General features: G+C 43.5%; 1 protein-coding gene across 2 annotated transcripts in view; it reads left to right on the top strand.

Annotated features, from left to right (window-relative positions):
• The first annotated feature begins 464 nt into the window (after positions 1-464).
• The window catches only part of PALS1 (protein associated with LIN7 1, MAGUK p55 family member), a 33,110-nt gene continuing 27,625 nt past the window's right edge, over positions 465-5,949 (top strand). For both annotated transcript variants that reach the window (XM_068132531.2, XM_068132530.2), the window contains exon 1: positions 465-774. The gene's annotated coding sequence lies outside the window, so the exon portion shown is untranslated. The remainder of the gene's footprint in view (positions 775-5,949) is intronic.

Raw genomic sequence — 5,949 nt, 5'->3', positions numbered from 1 at the left:
TTTTAAATAGCTTAAAATAATTAATTCCGTATTTTAATTTTGAAAGCAATTTGAGGTTCTGATGGGTTAAAAATTTTAAATCCTTTTTAGAGACTGCGTAAAGGTGTTGTTGTGGAAATGTGTAATGACGTGGGAATATTTTCATCAAACAGTGAGCTTTTGTTTGCCCAAATAAATTAACGCAACTATCCATTGATATGAAGAAAAATTAGTGACTTTATGTGGGGTTAATATCATCAAACGTGAATAATAGATAATAACATCGACTAACAATAAAAACCAATACACCGCCTAACAGGATTGCAAGAAAAAAGTCTGAAAACTTGAGATACAAAAACAAACAAAACATTGTACATATACTATATTGTATAATCACACTAATATATAGTGTATATATATACAATCACACAAACATGATTTTTGACAGTTAGACAACATTCTGATTGGCGCAGAGAAGTCATATGTTTATACGAGGTGATGTCATCGCGCCCCTTAAGAATGTAAGGCGACGTAACAGAATATTCGGCACTTGTGGAAGCTCCGTGTGACGTCAGCGCGTTTTCGATGGTGCCGGTGGTGCCCGGAAATCGGACATACAAGTATATGAGCTTTTTCTTAGTAGTGAGAGGATCCACTTGGCGTGAAGGAAGGCTTTGTAATTGTTGGCAGATCGGTCCGTCATAGCAGGCCACCCACGACTGGGGAGTTCTGCCGCCGGGTTATACATTGGGACTGGTGAAGGGGGAGTTCTGTGAAGGCCTCCACTTCCCACAGGTTTGTTTATAATCGCGAGCTGTGCTCCAAAGGACCGTCCGTGGCAGTCTCGTGCTTTTATTTATTTATTACGAGGTTGATTCGAACTCGAAGCGGCAACCTTGGGCCTGAGGTGTTTGTATCATACATAACTGATGAGTATTACCTGGTAGACGAAGTTGGGTGGATGAATATTGTAATCGTGGCCCATTAGCAAATCACCCTGGCTGGGTAAGTTGTGTTATTGACAATTCGTTTTTGTTTTTTTTGGACTTTTTACCTTGTTTTAAGAATGTTTCGACAATATCTGGATCATTTGAAATGCAAGTTGGTCCATTGGACTAAATGTTCATTGGTCTTCACAGTTTTGTAGCATACCTGTCTGCTGTACTGCTTGATCATTAACTTACCTTTCACCAAACCCAGATGATGTTCTTGGGCCAAGGTGGGGATTATACGTTCTCGTTATTATTATTGCCAAGTTGTACAATTATGAATTTTCTTAGTATTAATTAATATATGCTTTGTTGCAATGTTATTATTTTTTGTTATTTCGTTTGCAATGAGAATGCCATGCTGTGGAAGGACCTATTAAGCTGCTATATACACCTTAACATGGTGTGCATTTAAAACGTGGTAATTATTCCGGATTATTTGTAGTTTCGCCTAATCAACTCGGGAGGTCATGAAGATATTTTGGTGTATCTCATTCCACATCAGAAAGCTTCAGTGTAACTCCACAAAATAACATGCCACACACACACACACATACACCCAACATGTCCATTTATAGTAGAAAATAAGATTCTTGTGATTGTCGTGTATTTTTTAAAATACACGAATAATTTATCTTTAAATGGTAACTTTATATTGGGGCTGGTAGGATGGCATAGAGGTATGCACACTCACCTCGAAGCTGTCTAGCCGGGGTGTGAATCCGGACCCAGTTGTAAACGGTCATCCCGGTGTTTCATCAAGGTGTGTGCCATCCCTTGGATGGACGTTGAACTAGACGTCCCGTCTACCAGCGTTAGTTGGTGGGCGTTAAAGTTTTCCCCCCTCCCCATCAACTTCCCTCCACTCTCCCCTCCTCAGCCCCCTCGCCCCCCACCCCCGCCCTGCCTTCTTCCTCGCTCCTTGGTGTCCTTTGCAAAGTGTAGCCGAGCCGTTTACACAAAGTGTGGCCTCTTGAAGTCGCCGGATGCAGGTATGGGAAAAAAATCGAGGCTCGACTCCGAGTGATTTTCGCGGGCTACTGTCTTACATTCATGTTTCAAGTTTCAGAACGATCAGCCGGGTGATGAAGGTAGAGTACCAAAAAATAGCAAAAAGTTTCAACAGATGGACTGACATCACGACCCATCTTATAAGGTCATCTTTTTGACATCGAGAAGTTGACCTAAAAAGGGTTTCTCGCTGCAGTTTAGGCACACAGTCGGTTTTAGGCACACATTAGGGAAGGGAATACAGCAGCCTTATGTACATAATACAATGCATATTATTATTATTATATATCACAATTAAATTACCTCACACTTGTGTGATACACTCAATATGAGAAATAACTATCACTATACTATGCAAAGTTACTGCCTATAAGTCATTCCCAGAACAGTATGATTATCACATGAGATGCCTTTGTCTGGTTTTTAAACCTTCGGTGGCCCTGTGGAATGAATGATCGTTTTAAGGCCATTCTCCCCGCTAGTGCCTGGGTTAGCCTTGCGGGCCCCATGACGATCATGTTTCCCTGTTTTGAGGCAATGTTTTTATGGCCGGATGCCCTTCCTGACGTCAACCCTTGGTCGCCTCTTCGATGCGCAGGGATACGGTGTACCTATTCTAAACCGGGGTACACACTGGGATCATTCATCCCAGCAAGCTGGTACTCAATTTGCCGACCTCGGAAGGATGACGGGCTGAGTCAACCCCCCTGGCGTTAATTCAACGATCGACCGGGATTCGAACCCAGGATCCTAGGATCCCAAGCCGGCACCCTAACCGCTAAGCCAACATGAGGCTTGTGGGCTCTCACATAATTACTTTTGCCGTTGAATATGCATGCAGGTTATGCTTTCCTGTTTGTCTGTCTGTCTATGAGCAGGCCAACTCAAAAGGTTCTGGATGGATCTGGATGAAACTTGGTGGACACATTTATTCGATTTTGCTGAAGATCTGGATCTTGATACATACTATGATGTTTTAAGTGATTCTTCACCATTGAGAGATAGGGTTAAAATGATAATATATAGCACTATATATCCAAAAGTTATGGACAGATTCGGATGGAACTTTGTGGATATGTTGGGTGTGCGACAAGGATGAATTGCTTCGATTTTGGTGAGTATCTAGATTTGGATCCGGATACTAGAATTGTAAAAGCGATTCTTAAAAGTGATCCGGATACTAGAAATTGAGAGATGGATCGGAAAACAATATATAGCATGATGCTTCAAAAACTTGTGGACGAGTTATTACAAAACTAGTTGAATGACTGTTAGGTGACAAGAACTATCTGGTTAGATTTTGGTTCAGGAGTGGATACAGATCCAGCCTATCGGTGGGATACAAAACGTAACCTGTTCAGCCTGGTGGAGGTAGGTGCTCCACCAATTGCCGTTCTAGTTGAGATTTGGAATGCATTGTATCCTCTGACTGTCAGTGCTTCCCAATTGTTTTCTTGGTAAAATTGAAGCTTTGCAATATGTGGTATAAGCGTGGGGGTTAACGGCTTTGTGATTATAGTTGTGTGGGTTGGGCCGAGTGGAGGACACAATAATATGGACATCATTAAAAATGGAAGGGAGTTGGTTGGGGGAACTTGTGTTGCTGCGTTACATCCGCTCAGCAACAGACCCTTGGGTTTTCCTCGTGCAGACAAAAGGCAAACCAGTCTCCAGAAGGTTGGTACGATGTTAACTGGCCAGAAGGTTGGTTAACACTCATTAGAAAGATTATAACATACCGATCAGCATGTCGGTACTTTACTACCTTTCTAATGCTCTGCTTTCTGTGAAACCTCACTTCCTCCCCCATTTTGGGATTGATGTGAAAGCTCAAAGGTAGCTTGCTGTCTGGTGTGGGTTTTATTTGCAGTCTGACTATAAACCGTTATTCTGGTGTTTCATAGACCGTTCCATCTGTGAGTATGCTCTCCTTCAGAGGGGATGTTGAGCTGGCTATCCCATCGATTCTACCTTCCATGTGAAGGTCAAATATACCATTGTGGCTATCAAAAGGGGTATGCCATTGTATGCCAGTACCCCTGATCATATTCTAAATTATTGCCATGAACTATGGCGGGCACTGCATTGATGGCACAACCACGCCTCCAAATATGATGCATCTAATGCAACGAATGAAAAACGACTCCACTCTCTGCCGCTCCATACCTCATCCCTCAGATTGGCAGTCTGCAGCCTCCTCACTCCCTGCAGACCTGGACAAAATCACAGACTGGTCAAACAAGTGGAACATGTCGTTCAATCCTGACAAATCTCACACTCTCACTATGTCTCTCCGAAAAGTCCGACTGGAAAACCCTCCCATCTACTTTCTGAACAATCCTCTCCAAGAAGTTCTGTCGCTCAAGCTTTTGGGTCTCACTATCTGCCATGATCTTTCTTGGGAAAACCACATTTCAAATCTGGCCTCCAAAGCCAGTCGCCGACTGGGCATCCTCCGTCGTGCAAAGTCCTTCCTTGGCACACCTGAGCTCCTCACCACATAGAAGGCTTTCATGCGCAGCTCAATGGAATACTGTTCTCACCTCTGGGCTGGTGCTCCTGCCTCATACCTAGCTAGGCTTCACGCTGTTGAAACCAAAGCTTTCAGAATTATTGGAATCTCCCGCGATGAAGCTATCTCTGAGGGCCTTTTACTCGCTCACCGCAAGCAGGTTAGTGGTCTTTCTGTCTTCTACCGACTCCTTTCCGGTCTAGCTCCCCCAGCTCTGTCTGTGCTATGTCCCCCAAATACTCCTTCAGGTCGCCCACGATCTGCCAGCAACCCTCTTATGGTTAAACTACCAAAATCTAGGCTCTTTGCTCACCTTCACTCTTTCATTCCCCTTTTCTCCCACCTCTGGAACAAACTCCCTCACTCTATTCAATCCCACTTTTCCCTCCATGTCTTTAAAACAGCTGTTCACCACCATCTCTTGTCTTCCCCCATCCAAAACCTTGATATTTTCTACCCCCATTAATTCACCCCAGATCAACTTTTTTGAAATTCCGACTTCTTTCCTGGAAGTCCCAGCTGTGTCCATGTGTTTTATACCTCTCCCACCCTCCCCACCCCCCCCCGCCCCCCATTCCCTTGCCTTCTCTCCCTCGCACAGATCTCCCTGCTCTTAAATGTTGCACTTGTGTACTTCCCTCTCTCTCCCCCCCATCTTGTCTCCCACTCCCTTTATCTTGTGGTCTATGTGTCAGTTTGTGTTTTTGTGATTAATGTTAGCTCTTACACGAGCCTCGATCTTGTACACAAAAAAAAGAAGAAAAAAAAAAAAGAGCTGCCAGGTGCTGCATACACAGAGAGAAGAAACCTGTCCCTACTTTTCCTGCTGCTGCCTTCTTATCATCCATATCCTGCCTTTCCTCTTTGCTACCCATTGGATAAAGGTCAGAGGTTCGTCGTACGAAAATTCTTGCGCATTTTGGTGTCTGTCTATGATGCATGACTTATCCAATCCCAACCAAATTTGCGAGGGAGGTTGGGGGTGGGGGCCGGGGGTCACACGACGAAGGTTACAGCGACTTCATTTGCCCCCTTCCGCAATGGTCTTTTCCACCTTGGACAAATGCCGTATTAAGGTATGTATATAATTAAGCTTATCGTGACATTTAATCGGCACGATCTGCACTCGTACCGGATGTTAAAATTATTATAACCACAAACTATTCAGTAAATTCGTCCAACATATGATTACCTTTATAAACAGTTACAATACTGCTGTTTAATACTAAAGTGGAATAATTTGGAGCAAACCTGTTGTGCTTGAGGCATTCTATGCTTATCGTGTCCACCACAGAGCAATGGATCCGAGCTCTCTCAACCTGCTAGGCATCTAGCTAGGTCGCAATGGTCTTTAGCTAATAAAGATTTTTAAAATTAGTCTTTATGGTTGAATGAGGTATCCCATTGCTTGTCTGACTTTTATAGCCATCAGATTATATGTGGATTGTATAGTGTGTA

This window comes from Myxine glutinosa, chromosome 12, assembly GCF_964187855.1.
Source record: "Myxine glutinosa chromosome 12, kmMyxGlut1.1, whole genome shotgun sequence".
NCBI lineage: Eukaryota > Metazoa > Chordata > Myxini > Myxiniformes > Myxinidae > Myxine > Myxine glutinosa.
The sequence above is the reverse complement of the archived record's forward strand: the minus strand, read 5'-3'. Positions and strand labels throughout refer to the sequence as shown.